Raw genomic sequence first — 15,015 nt, 5'->3', positions numbered from 1 at the left:
TTTTCTCACTTTTTTCAACATGGCTAATATGGAAATATATTTTACATGATTTCAAAATTATAAATGATATAACACTATGTCTTCTCAATACGTGGGGGAGGACCTAGAGGGAGGAAAAAATTCAACACTCAAAATTTTTAAAAAATGATAAAAATAAATAATAAATTTATTAAAGAAAAAGAGTGAAAATATTTTTCAATTTTATGGTAACTGTGATGTATAATCTGGATATGATACAATCTAGCAAAAAATACTCCCTTATTATAAAATAAATAAATAAAAAATGGTACTGAATGCTTCGTGTAAATGAATGAAATGCCCAACATGGCCTTTTATAATTAATTTAAATGACATTTAACAGCATTGTAATGATGACTCATAGAAGTTACATCTTGCACATGTAGATTTAAAATGCAATGCATACATTAATAAGCATGCTATCTTGTTTCCACACATGGTAAATTGACACCATTATTTTAATCACTTGCAAAACCATTTAAAATGGAGCATATTTGACTGAATTCAGCACACAGTGAATTTTTACAGAATGACAGAATTTGAAATGGTCATCAACCTTACTCTGAAAACTTCTAATGAGGGAGAAATCCACTAATTTCTGAGGCAATCCATTACACTATTGGATAATTCTAACGGTTAGGAAGCTTGTTTTTTTCTCTCTCTTCTCCTCTTCCCCTGATATTGCCTTTCTCTAACATCCACCTATTACTTCTAGTACAATAGAAGAAAAATTTATTGATTTGTAAAGATCACCAGAACAATCCTACTTCTGCCTTATCATGCTGTGGCCATATTACATGGATACTGTACTAGTATTTTCTTACTAACAATTATGCCAGTATGAGATACATCTGAAAGCAGCATGAAAGTTAAAGCAGTTACATTAGGTCGTATAGAAACAAGAATTAGGTGAGAGATAAATTAAATATTGCAGAGCAAACCTACATTTTCCCCTTGCTTCCTGGAAATGGATCAATTCATTATTCACTAGACTTAATGACAGCCCTCTACTGCAGACTAAGTCACAATATTATTGTTATTGGAAAATAATAATAGTACTGATGACAGAAATTACTATGATATTAACAATATCATTAACTTGGCATCAAAGTCTGCCTCAGTATTTGTGTAACAGCAAATAAGAAAATTGTAGTATATGCTTTAGTTTTTTTCAGTTTTTGTGAGCTTTACACTTGTTCAGTTTTTTAAAATAGCCTTGTCATAAGGCCAGAAATATCACTTAATAGAATATTAAGAATGATAATAATAAAGAATAATAAGGTTATAGCTTGTTCAGGTTTTCAAAGTGTTATCTCATTTTATCCTTGCAAAACAATTTGAAAACAAAAAGAAGAAATATCAATGACATGATTCAATGTAATTATCACCATGAGTGCGGACCAAGGAGCTCCCTGCTTTCTTTTGCTTACATGTTGAATGAGATTCAATGACCGTACCATTTCCCTAAATACTGATCAGTGATTGATTAATTATTCAACTAACCAATACGTCCTTGCTCCAAATCTAGTACGTGCCAAGTCCATCTCAGTCATTAATTTTCCAAACAACCTTAAAGAAATCACATTTTCACCTTTCTGGACCTCCTTTTACCCAGGCATTAAAAGAGATAGTTTAAAGAAAACCATTCAAATGTCCATTCCAAAATGTTCATACAACTATGCTTGGTGGATGACTGAAAGAAATTTAAACATTGTTTCAGCCCTCAAGGATATTATATTCTAAAGCAATACAGACTGACAGACATAGACAAAGATGTACACACACAAGACACACACATACACATACACACACCAAGAGCACTGTAAGTTCCATTCATCTGGAACACATCTATTCCCATATAAAATCAGAGGATAGACAAAGAATGAAAGAAAGAAAGGAAGGAAGAACAGAAGGACAGAGAAAAGGAAAAGAAATGTTTTGCTGTTCCTTAAGAAGATGGCTATTGTTGATGCTGGAAGGAAGCTGCTTAGATAGTAATAAGTGTATTCAAGAATGTGTAAATGATTTAGTAACAAAGCACAAGATTCCCAAAGAAAACCATTACCATCACTCCCACTACAAAATAGGCATTAAATCAAAACAACATGTTAAAGAACAGTTTGATAATCAGTCTGAAGATCTAACAATAAAAGTAAAAATTTTAAAGCAACAACTATGACAAATTCTCCTTATAGAAAAAGAATGTTCATAGTTAAAAAAAAAACTGCTTTCTTTTCTGAGCTTTGAACTTTCAACTAGAGAAAAAAGAGGAGAGTAATAAAAGAGCCAATGTGAATCTGTCAGTGTTCAGTTTAAGGGATACCAACCTGTTTACCACAAGCTCTCAAAAGAATGGAAGAGAAATAAATCAAATATAAAGGTAAATCATAAATTAGACTGTAGCTAAATGAGAGAGATGAGTGGAATTCAAGAAATACATTCCTGGTCTGGTTATAATCCTCTGAACAGCTGCTGCCAAAAGCATGACCACACAAATAAAGTGAATGGGACAGATAATAGACAACCAGAGTTATGTTTCAGGATAGATCCAAACACTCATCCCTGTAGTCTGAATCTTTGGAATGAAGATTGATCTCTTTGGAAACAGGTCCTATGTTATACTCAGATTTTCTATTTTCTTACTTAAATATGAGGAAGAAATTGTAATGACACCTGAAGAAATACAATAGAAAGTCTTTCAAAAAGAGGAGTGAAGGCAACAGAGCAAATGCAAATTTTTGAATGTGGAACTGGCATATAAACAAATGCATTTCAATTCAGCTAACAATTAGGTGTAAGGTACTGTGACTAAGTGTTTGAGATACAAAGTCAAAAACAACTCTGTGCCCTTGCTTCATAGGATGATTCAAAAAGAGTGCCACAACTAGCAATTTTGGTGCCCATGGAAAGCAACAATTTACACTATCTCAAATCAACCATGGTGGGCAGTATAGCTGACCTGTCACATGAGCAAACCCAAGGATGGATTCACTTTTCTCTAGGGGATACAGAAACCTCAGGTTCACCAGTTAATATTAAAGAAACTCTGGGAGTATTGTTACTTTTATACACAGTATCTTAAATTTGGTTCCTTAAGATTTCTGTGTCTTTAAAGGCAGTCTTGATCTTTATATCTCAAGTAAGTCTCTGCTATCAGACTTACACGCAAGAAAAACAGATATGGCACGACACTGATTAGTCAAATCCACAAGGATGACTTGCTCACACAACAACTGTCACATTTAACTTTCAAAGTAGAGCTGAAAGATACATGTGTTAGCTTAGGGCTTATATTGTCAAGCACAGTGCATGACCACTATAATGAATATCAGAAGCAGGGATAAGACTTGCAGTTGGACTGTTACCATTGCTGAGATTCCAAAGTCCCTTTATGATCGGCATCATTCATCCGCATTCAATGTGTTAGGTTGAGGAAAAAAAAAGGTACATTAAATCTTCAAGGAAGGGCATATTTACAATGATTCTGTTTAAAGCTATTTCATCCTTACAACTCTTTCTCCTCTTTTTATATTTGCATGTCTTATTCAAGGTCAGTGGCTTTTGTTACTGGCCTTAGAGAAAGATGCTATGTTTATGTTCCTAATGGATCAAGATTGCGCAACAGAGCCCTGCTAGTCCTCATACTAGTCAGCCTGGGAAAATTTTTCATTAATTTTACTAAGTAAAATTCACATTATGGTGAAGACAAAACAAATCTGAGACCCAAACTTAATTAGAGGGAAAAAATATCAAGCAATTTAGCCACTGACTTCATTGAAAGGTGATAGTTCAATAACTATTTATTAAGCATCTATTATCTGATAAGCATTAGGGATAAAGCTAAAACAACGAGTCTCAATCTTCCTTTAATTTACATTTTAATGGGACAGGAGAAATATATTCACCAGACAAAATATATACCATGGACATGCAAAGTGACTAGGAGGAGGATTGAGGAGGATTTAGAAGGATAAAGAAAGGTTACCATTAAGATTTAGTACTTGATATGAGCCTTAAAAGGAGATAAGGATTCCAAGTGTCTGAGATGAGAAGGGAGTAAATCCCAGAAATACAGGCCAGTCCAGGCAAAACAGAAAGGTGAGAGATATGCAAAAACTGGGAAACACTAAATAAGTCTGTTTAGTTAGCATGTGGAGTGCAATATAAAATATGTCTAGAAAGGCTATTGCTGAGAATAAAAACTATATATAAAGTCGCAAAATCACTATAAATAGATGGACTTTTTCAATTCAATACACATGAAACACTTATTCCTTGTGATAGTATACTATCAGATGTTTCTGTAAGTAGTCTTCTTAGAAAGTATACTAGAAGAATAAATATTTGACTGAGCAAGGCTAGAAGTATACTCAAATGTCCACAAGTGAAGTTCGGTTTATCTCAAGCAGTAGGTTCCAATCTTCTGTGCAGTGTTTGCTGTAACATGATTCTTCTGTTGCCTTCCCCTCTCCCTCCCCACCAGTGAAGTGTTGGTCTATAAGAATCTAAAGAGTTTGTTTTAGACAACATTGATTTGTTGAAATGGAAAGAGAAAGAGAGACAGAGAGACAGAAAGATAGAGAGACAGACAGAGACAGAGAGACAGAGAAACAGTGATGTAGCAAAACGACATAGTTGACCTGGGTACATATTCTGGTTCGGCCTCTAATTTGCTATGGTGCCTTTAGCCAGTTCTTTCACATCTCTAGACCTGTTTTCTCAGTTCTAAAATGAAGGTTTCCTTACGTGATCTTTAGGGTTCCTTTCAGTGTGAACATATTATATTTCTATAAGCCTTTGTTCCGAAAAATGTCCCTCAATTTTTCAGAAATGAATGATTATAAATTAAAAGTGGTAAAGGTAAATGGATGATAGAACTCAATTTCCAAACAAAAATACCACCAATCATAAATAATTAATTCTGACCACCACAAAACGTATTTGTTATCTCACAAGACCCAGTCCATTTCAAGAATGATGGACTACTCGCTTTGGATTGGGCACAGTATCTCACCTAGAAAATTATCTTCATTGATTCAGATGATTATTTCCAGCACACTGACCAAAACAATTTCCATGATTTCAGAGTATTTTCATTTGCTTTCAGTTAAAATTAGGAAAAGCCTTAAAATTTCATTTCATTTTTACATATAATAAACTAAGTACTGCAGAAATAATCAGTAGTGGGCACTTTAATGTGGTTTAGCAAAAACTGACACCCCATATTTAAAAAAAAAGTTTTACATTTGATAAATTTGTGGAAGAATATACAAGTTGTTATCATTTTGGCCAAATGTCTAAAATGGCCTTTTTTGCCTGTCCCTTGGAAAACATGAAACAGAATATTATCCATGTAAAATATACTATTTTCCTAACACTACAAGGAGATGAAATTGAAATGAATTATCTAGGTATATTATTATTATTATTATTATTATTATTATTATTATATTATAAATGTATCTCACAGTTATATTACCTTCAAGGTTAGGTAGATTTACCTATTGGTATATCCATATATCTATACTTCTATCTATCTAGACATATGTACATACATATATGTATATATATGTACATACATTCATACATAGCATAAAATACATTTCTACCAGTATAATTTTAAATAACTCTCAGAAATGATGTAAAAATACACTGGAACTTCACTATGATGTTATTCTTTAAGAAGCAAGTTAATTCAGATTTCTACCACTGGGATATTTTAAAGAGATCTCATTTCGTTAAAAGAATGTCTTCTTGAAGCGAGGGTTAGCTGAGTGCCATATTTGCAGCCAGAAGATTTTAATATGAACTCCAACTCAGTCATTAGCTGAATGACTCTAGAAAAGTCACTTAACTCTCTAGGTCTCAGTTTAGTCTTCTATAAAATGAGGGGGATGGATTAGGGCATCTCTCAGGTTCTTAACACCTCTGGAGCTTTTATTTGATAATCCGAAGGAAGGATGGCTACATAAGACTCCAATTCATAAACTATCTATCTTAAAGAAGAACCACATTTTTCAATAAATGCCATTCTAGAAATATTAACCTTTTCCCCAACTTGTTGATAGGTATATACACGCAAAATACATAGAATCTAAATAAAGTGCACAAACAGAATATACTCATTTGTACCTCACAGTGCAATGGGGGAAAAAAGCTATTTTGTGGAGTCAGTGGAGCTGTGTTAAATCTCAGCTCTCCCAAGTACTATTTGCATGACGTTAGGTAAGCCATTTAAAGTTCTTGAGATTCAGTTTTCTCATCACAAAATGAAGGTGATGACTTGATAACCTCTAATGTACCTTCCATTTCTAAATCTGATCATATGATTCTAATGGAGTATAATGTCTCATTTAACCATATTTATCATTATTTTATATGTTTATATAGATATATTTATATAGCTTTAACATCAATGACTTATATTTTTGCAAAATATTAAATCCTTTATGAGAAATTTAATGCTGAACATCAGTACAATTAAAATTGCTTATTACTATATTAAAATCAGTTACTTTCAATTAATAAGCCATCATAACTTTTTGGTCCCTCCTGAATCCCTATCAGGGTTCTTTATTATATAATATATTTTAATCAATGGCAAGATATTGAATATAGAATTTGTGACCAGTGCAATCTAAAGTCGTAGAGCAAGTGAGCTGAGCATGAAAATGACTTAAGTTTTAATGTCATTTTCATTTGAGTTAAAAATGACAACAATGGCTCTCAAAATTCTTTTCAAAACTAAACCAAATAATGTTTAATTATAATGACTCAGTTTGTCTTTTAACAAGATATAAGAAAATGTATTTCCCTTCATTCTTCAAATAGAAGTGGAGGATGATAAATATGGAATAATGCATATGTAGTCAGACAAACAGTGTGTGGGGTTAGGATTTGAAGAATTTATTTCCCTTCTTATCTACTTTTTTGTTGTAATTGCTGTCATCATCATCATCATCATCATCATCATCATTGTTACAAAGCCTTATTTTGCTGGATAGTTAAGGGAAGAAGGATTTATTTGGAAATGAAAGTGATGTAAAAAAAAAAAACTGACAAAATTAAGTGACAAAAGAAGTCCTTTCTAATATCATGTCCCTCTAGAATCAATTTGTTTTTACTGTTCATGAAGAATTAGTGACAGGTTTGAAGTTAGGATGAGACATTTTTTTCAGTCAATTCTAGACTTGATTTTCATTAGTTGAAAACTAAAATTCCTTCTCATACATTCTTAGGGGACAAAAAACAACTTTCATTACTCTTTTAAGAAAAGGAGTGGCCTTACTCAGAGTTAGCATATCTGGAACTCTGTGTGCAGTGAACTGAGGGGGAAAAGAGAGCACACTTGACCCAAAATAATTCCCCTACAATGTCATGGAGGTGCTGGTAGGGAGTATTTTTTTGAGGGAGACAAGGGGGCACCTTGACTAACAGTATAAATACACTTGAGAACCATAAAACATCAAACAGAACTATTTATAGAAAACATTTAGTTCTCTCAGTCCTAGAAAGATAATTAACCTGAGCTTGATGAGTTTAATTTATGGAAGGTATCTAGGTACTCTCTGACCATTTTTCACTTATCTTGAGTTTAACTCCCTTTTTACTACTTCTGTTTTCTTTTCATCATGAACTGTGCTTTTATTGATCAAAAATAGAATTAAAGTGTTAAATACCTCAGATTTCTGAAATCTGTTATTATTTTTACATTCATTTTCAACAGGGGTCTTTTTCCTTCTTTGAGTTTTCTATAGAACAGAACAAAGCTTTAAAAAATACTAAAAACGCTAAACATTACCTTAGAATTCATCTCCAACCTATTCCTTTTGATTTACAATGTTACTAAATTTCTCCTTTTTAGGACCAAAAAAAAAAACCTGTTTTGAAGTAATTCTCAAGTACTGTCTCTCCTTCCTTCCTTCTACAATGACATTTTAAAAAACAAAGTTGGTCAAAAATTTCCCATAAATCCACATCTCTTTTTTAGAAAGTGTTTCCTTCCATATTGGAAACACTTTTGTTTGTGTCATGTGAATTTTGTTCTTAAGAGCATTCCATCACTCAGGGCTCTAGAGTTTTAGGCCACAGAAACATTTTGTAATCTCTCCAAAAGTATAAGGTATGTGTTATACCATTCCTGGTTTTCTTCTCTTTATAGTGAACTCTAAATTGTAGCAGTCACTCCTAATATCAGCTCCTTTTTATTAATTAGATTTTGGTCTAAAATAGCATTTTCTTTTGTAATAGAACTTTTGGCTTCACTCATCCTGTAGAGAAGAATTTCTTTGGATAAGGGGGTGGTATTTGATCTTTCCTTGCTCTTGAAAGCAAACTAAATAGATACCTGATACTTTACCTCTGTGTAATGATAAAGACAGTATATGGTATTGCAATGGAACACTGAAGAGATGAAGAAAATATGAAGAAAACAAGATCTTAGGGTATATGGCTGAAACAGTGCCAGGAGGTAATAGTCATTGTATACCCTCATACAAACCTGACAAATTCAACTCTCGATCACATATATTATCTCCTTTGTTTTATCCCTGTAAAGTAATAAATGAATGAATATTATTTCATTTATTCTTCATTCTATTAGCTAACTAATAGAACTCTTTAGAACTAAATGAGGTAGATGAAATTGATGTAATGACCACTTTAAAAATAATAAAAGCAGACACTACAACAAAAGCAACAAAAAAACTGAAGCTCCAAAAGAGTTAAGCAAATTGCCTAAGGTCAAATAATTAATTATGTAGCTAGACCAAGACTTGAACACAGACATTTTGATTCCAGATCCAATGGTCTTTCTATGACAACATATTCCTTCAAATGGGAGTGAGGAAAAGTGAGGTAATAGGCTTTGTTTTACAATTATAGCCAGACCTGACTTGATTTTTACTCCAGTGCAATCATTATCTCTCTCTTTGTAAATTTTGTTAAACACTATAGCCTGACATGGAGAATTTCTAATGCTATCCATACGTAATTATAGATATTCTATAAAATGTGTTTTAGCATGTTAAAAAATTGTAAAATTCTGAAATATATTTGGTAAAGTATGTTTCACATTTTTGTTTTCTTTTGTGTTGTTAAAGATTTTGAATTTGAAGCATATGAAGTAGTTTATGATATAAAAGGAAAAAGAAACTATTTTAAAAATGCAATCAAACATTTCAGAATTGTTGCAAATTCTAATTTTCTTGCACAAAGTTCCCATCAGGAATTAGTAGTCATTCTACATAAAGAAAGATTTGTTTTTTTTGACCTACTCTGAAAACTTTCAATTTCATGTACTTAAAGCTTCACAGGATGTATAGATGGTGGGCAATGCAAGAAGCATCAGAATCCCAGATTATAACCCAAGTAGCTGGCAAACAGAAAACCATTAGGTACAGTCGATGGTCTGGTTCATCAGAAAGAATGAAAAAGTGAGTGCAAGATTAGGAATTCTGATGTTCACTGGATTTGGACAACTGAAAGAGCCAAGCAGCAGGAGTGTTTAATGATGATACCATACAGTTTCTTTTACTTGTTTATATTTTATAAAATATACTTGCTTCCTATTTATAAAAAAAATAATGGTCTTTGGATATTAAGTAATTATCAGTAAAGCACCTGCACAATGATTAGTAAGTAAAACTTTTCCTTTACATTTGAATAGTTTCCAAAATAGATGACATGATTTACTACATATATCAACATTCCGGAACTCAAGGAATCATATGTGAATTCCTGATCAAATATAAAAATCTATTATAAACAAGAACAGAAAAAAAATCAGTAAAATAAATCTTGTCTGGATTTAATGCCACAAATAGTTCATACCCAAATTTACTTAGGATTAGATAAAAATTAATGCAAAAACCCCCAAAACCTATTACATTAAAGCAGAAAGTCCAGAACTGAATCCTAAAATAAGATTTAATTGAAAACTCTGTGAATTCCAGAACAATAGAAGTGGGAAGTACTAGCTTTCTTTTAATATCAGTACTAGATACACAGAAGAAGTAATTTTCACTAGCTCTCACATATCAAATAAGCTGTTAAGAAATATGCCTATCTAGATAAGGAAGAATCAGAATAAAAAGTGAATTCACTAATCTAGATTGTGATAAACCAGAAATTATACTTTTGAAATTTTAGAGGACAACCAATAGATCAGGTTCCTTCCACAGCAAGGGACAGAGGGAAAATTATTAAACAATACATAACACAAGCCACCAAGTACAAAAAAGATAACTTTATTACAAGAAACTGTAAAAATATTATGTGAATAAATTTAAAACAACTAGAATAAGGAAGAAAGGAATCAACTGCTAAAATAAAAGATGTAACAAAGCTCTCTGACAGGAGCCCAATATCAAAGATATACAGTCAACCAAAGAAAATCTATATGACCAAAAATGATTCTTTTGATGTACATATAACAATAAATGGTTCTTGAAAAATAATTGTAAACATCAAATATATAACTACTAATGCTTTAAATCACTAAAAAGAGCAATTAAATCAAAACATCTCTGAAATTTCACTCTTTACTGTATTTTGCAGTCCAATTGGTAAAGATGAGAAAAGATGGGAACGGTAAATGTTGAAGGGGCTGTAGGAAGATAGGCATACTAAGATACTGCTCGGGGAGTTATGAATTGGTTAAACACTCTGCAAAGTAATTTGGAATTATGCTAAGAAAGTGATTAATATGCCCACCCCCCAAGACACAGAAATCCTTTCGTTAGGCATATAAAGTAAGGGGGTCAATGAAAAATGAACAGTCTCATATGTGGCGAAATATGTATAGCAATACCCTCCACAGAAGTAAAGGAACTGAAACAAGTTAGATGCCCTTGACTTGGGGAATGACTGAGCATTAATATAATATAATATTATTTTGCCATAGCAAACAATGAATATGATGACTATAGTGAAGCATGAGAAGAATTACATGAAATGCCTGGAAGTGAAGTAAGTGAAATCAGGAATGAAAGCAGTATAAATGGAAACACAAGCAACAAAGCAAGCCAAAGTGAATGTTGAGAAATTAAAATGATCAGGTATATATGTGACATATAAGGCATAAAGACAATATATGAAAGCACACATCCTTCCCTTATTTGCTGAGGTGGGGGACTTTGGGTGTATAAAACTGTGTAAATAGCCAAACTGGGTTGATGCGGGGGTTAGGAATGCTGAACTGTGGGTTTTTTTTTTCTTTTCCTCCTCTTTTTAAAATCTTTGTTATAAGCATGTCTGTCTGGCATGAAGGAAGGAGGGAAATATTAAGAAATGTAAGAAGTATTAAAACTAAAGATAACAAAATAGAAAGAAAAAAGTCTATTACATCTCATGTTTTAAGATGTAACTCCTCTGTTTTCTTAAGACTGACATAATGACAGAATATGTCAAACATTCAAATTCCACATATAATTGCCATGCTAGACAGATGCCCATTTTGTTGTCATTCAGCTGTTTCAGTCATGTTCAACTCTTTGTGACCCCATTTGTGGCAAAAATACTGGAATGGTTTGCCATTTACTTCTTGAGCTTATTTTACAGATGAACAATTGAGGCCAATAAAGTTCAGTTACTTGCCCAAGGTCACGCAGATAGTCAGTGTCTAAGATCAGATTTGAACTCAGGAAGATGAGTCTTCCCCACTCCAAGCCAATCGAGCTGCCCTATAGATGCCCATACAAATCCTATTTGATATCTGGGAACCAAAAGATGTGCCAAAAGAATCTGTGAACCATGAGTCCATTCTTGCACTGTGGTTTTCCTTTTGCCCAGTTAGGTGAATGGTTCTACAAAGAAAGGCTGAATAATAAAATAAAAAACAAACAGTACTATAAACACATATCCCACAAAACTAGAGGGAATCCGTGAATTTTCCTTTACAGAACAAAAATTATCTACTGTGGAAAATAAATGATACTTATATAAAAGGATATTTATAAAGAAAAGAATCTGGGGTAAAAATAATATAACTTTTACATACATGTTCCAGGTAGAAACATCAAATCAAGCCACTGGACCAGGCACTGTGCTGTTTCTGTCTTCTTTAAGGAAATCTGGTGCTCTATCACCATGAAGGCTGTAAACGAAACACAGGAATAAAGGAAAGATGAGACTTCCACAAAGGAAATCAGAGAAAAATATGTAACGGTAAATCCTTTACTATATAACATTTGAAACTTAGGAAAAAACAAAGAGGGGTCAATAAAAGGTAATTCAATGAAAAAGACCAGGAGAACACTTGCACTAATAATAGATAGTAATTAAAGTTTGCAAAGTGTTTTTTGCTTATGTTAAATCGTTGATACTTACAACATGCGAAGTGGGCTCTCTTATTATCCCCAATTTACAGATGAGGAAACCATGGCGCAAAGAGGAAAAGTGACTCCTCCAGAGTCACATAGTGTTTAAGGTAGGAATAGCAATACCTTTCTGATTCTAAGCCGGCAATTCAGTTGCCCCCAAACTTTTACTAGTGATATAGAAAATTGTAGATGTAGAAAAAAGGTAGAAAATTGACAGAATCACAGAATATTAAATTTGAAAGGGACTTAGGAGGCATCTAATAAAAAATCTACCCACGTAAATGCAGTGGATCTAGTACTGGGCCTTGAGTCCCTAAGACCTGAATACAAATCTGGCACCAGACACTAGTGTGTGGTCCTGGGTAAGTCATTCATTCTTCTGTCTTCTTCAGTACTGTCCTCAGCTTTAAAATAAGGATAATAATTGCACCTGTCCCTCAGGGTTGTTTTGAAGATCAAATAGGATAATTTTTAAAGTGCTTAGCCCAGTGTCTGGCACATAACAGACATTAACAAATGCCTTTTTCCTTCCTCTTTCCCTTCCCTTCCCTTCCATCCTTCCTTCCTTCTTTCCTTCCTTCAGTCCTTCCTCCTTCTTTTCTTCCTTTTCCTTAAACATTTGGAATGACTAATTAATAGTCATTAGAAGTAGAACACAGTAAAGGGCAGGCAGTTTGAAGAATAAATGCCTGTGCTAATGCTGTCAAGAGACAAACCAAGGTGGATTCTTCCCCAGGACAGAGTATGGCTACAAACCCCATAGAAGTTTCTGGGGAGAAAAAGAAAAATTCAGTATGTGACTATTAAGTGCAATAGCAAAAAAACATGCTTTACCTCCTATCCAAAGGTAACTGCCAAATTTCACCGTTCCCAGAGTCAATCCTAGATAAGAACCAAGCTAAAACTAACAGACCAAGACATCTTTATACCTGTCAGATTTACTGATCTACTAACTGCTCATAATTTGTCAATTTACTATAATATTTGCATATTTATGAACATTATTCTTCCTTTCATAATGATTCAGGGCCAAAAACAGAAGACAGTATGGAAAATATCAAAAGAGAGAAATATTTTAGAGTCATTTATGAAATGAGGATACAATCAGAGTAAAAGATACCTGACACTTCCAACAATTAGTGCCAGTCAATGCAGTATTTAAATAAAAAAATATGATCATCTCACCCATGGGATTAGAAAAATTCCTTTACATGACAGGGTTGGACTTCATGATCTCTAAGATTTTGTCCAGACAGGGAAATTAAAAAAAAAAAAAAAAACTTAAAAAGATGACTTCTCTTCCCACAAGGCTATTTTAAAGGCTATTCTCATTTAAAAATTGCCTTTCATAACAAGTTTTTTATGTTCTATATCATATTGTTTTTGACTTTAAGGGAAAAAATGTTTGCTTAAATAAGCAGTTCTGCCTCCTAGATTCTCTAGGACAGAAACCATTTTCTAAACAACAGTTGCGTGTTAAATCAATAAGAGGAGTTTTAGGAAGGTAAGTCTAGATACAGTGGCATGCAGATGTAGCAATTCTTGCAATTAACATTAGTACAAGATAAAAATGTTATTGCCATGAAATGTCACTTTTTCTTGAGATAAAAGCAAGAGAGAGGGAATGAAGCCAAAACATTAAGTTAAGCAATTATAAAAATGAAAACAAAATCCAAAGCACCTTAGATGTCTAAAAAGTGGAAAATTTTGGATAAAAATGTTGAGAATGAGCTACACATGAAATGAGAAAAGTGAATTATTGATTTATAAAGTATTGTAGGCTCATCTTCTCTCTTACTTTTTGCTATATTTCTCTGTGAGATTGAATTATAAACTTTTTAGTCTTAAGGTTTAATGCATAGGAGTTGAAACACTTGACACATTACCTAGGGTTCAAGATTGAAGAGGAGAAATAAAGACTGTGAGATGAGTGAGTCTAAGTGCCAGGAACACACAATTCTAGTGTATGAAAATATGGATATACAAAACTGATGTACAGAAAAGAATTCCTTAAATAACAATTCCCCAACTCCACAAGTATTGCCAGAATATCTATTATTAGATAGAAAGGCTTAAAGGAGAGGACAGAATCTTACGCTACTGAAAATGTTAGAGATCAGTGCTAATTGAATAGTAATCAGAAATGACAAGCAGTTATCTTTCACATTAAGCATGTTTAGCATAAAAGAAGGTTTAATTAGGAACTATTAGTCAACACATCATTTCTGTACCTATCTTGGTAATAAGAAGAGATAATCTATGTAAAATACTTTCTAAATCTTAAAGTGTTGTATAAATGCTAGCTACTATTAAAAGGAGGTATCCTAAAAAGATCTCTTAAAATTTACCTGAGGAAAAGCTTCCTTGGAAAATTACTCTGAAATACCCCTTGGCCCTCCAAAAAACATCCCATGTATTGAACATATCTGGACATCAACAACATTTTTGAATTTAGAATTACCATTATCATCTTACACACACATACATGCACACACACACACACACACACACACACACACACACAGATAACCAGAGCAAGATTTGGCAAACATTAGCATGAGCACTATCTATTTTGTTTCATTCATACATTATGTTTGAAGCACGCATCATCATTACATTTTTAAACATTCTCCTAACACATAGGAAAGGTAGTCATTGGTATGTGCTCAGATAAGAG

The 15,015-nt window shown here is 33.0% G+C and overlaps 1 protein-coding gene across 1 annotated transcript in view; it reads right to left on the bottom strand.

Moving 5' to 3' along the window:
• CHRM3 (cholinergic receptor muscarinic 3) overlaps nucleotides 1-15,015 on the bottom strand; it is a 626,574-nt gene that overhangs the window by 280,971 nt on the left and 330,588 nt on the right. The window contains exon 3 of the mRNA XM_072647563.1: nucleotides 12,017-12,112. The gene's annotated coding sequence lies outside the window, so the exon portion shown is untranslated. The remainder of the gene's footprint in view (nucleotides 1-12,016; nucleotides 12,113-15,015) is intronic.

This window comes from Notamacropus eugenii, chromosome 2, assembly GCF_028372415.1.
Source record: "Notamacropus eugenii isolate mMacEug1 chromosome 2, mMacEug1.pri_v2, whole genome shotgun sequence".
Classification (NCBI taxonomy): domain Eukaryota; kingdom Metazoa; phylum Chordata; class Mammalia; order Diprotodontia; family Macropodidae; genus Notamacropus; species Notamacropus eugenii.
Note: the sequence above shows the minus strand (reverse complement) of the source record. Positions and strands in the feature narration are given on the sequence as shown.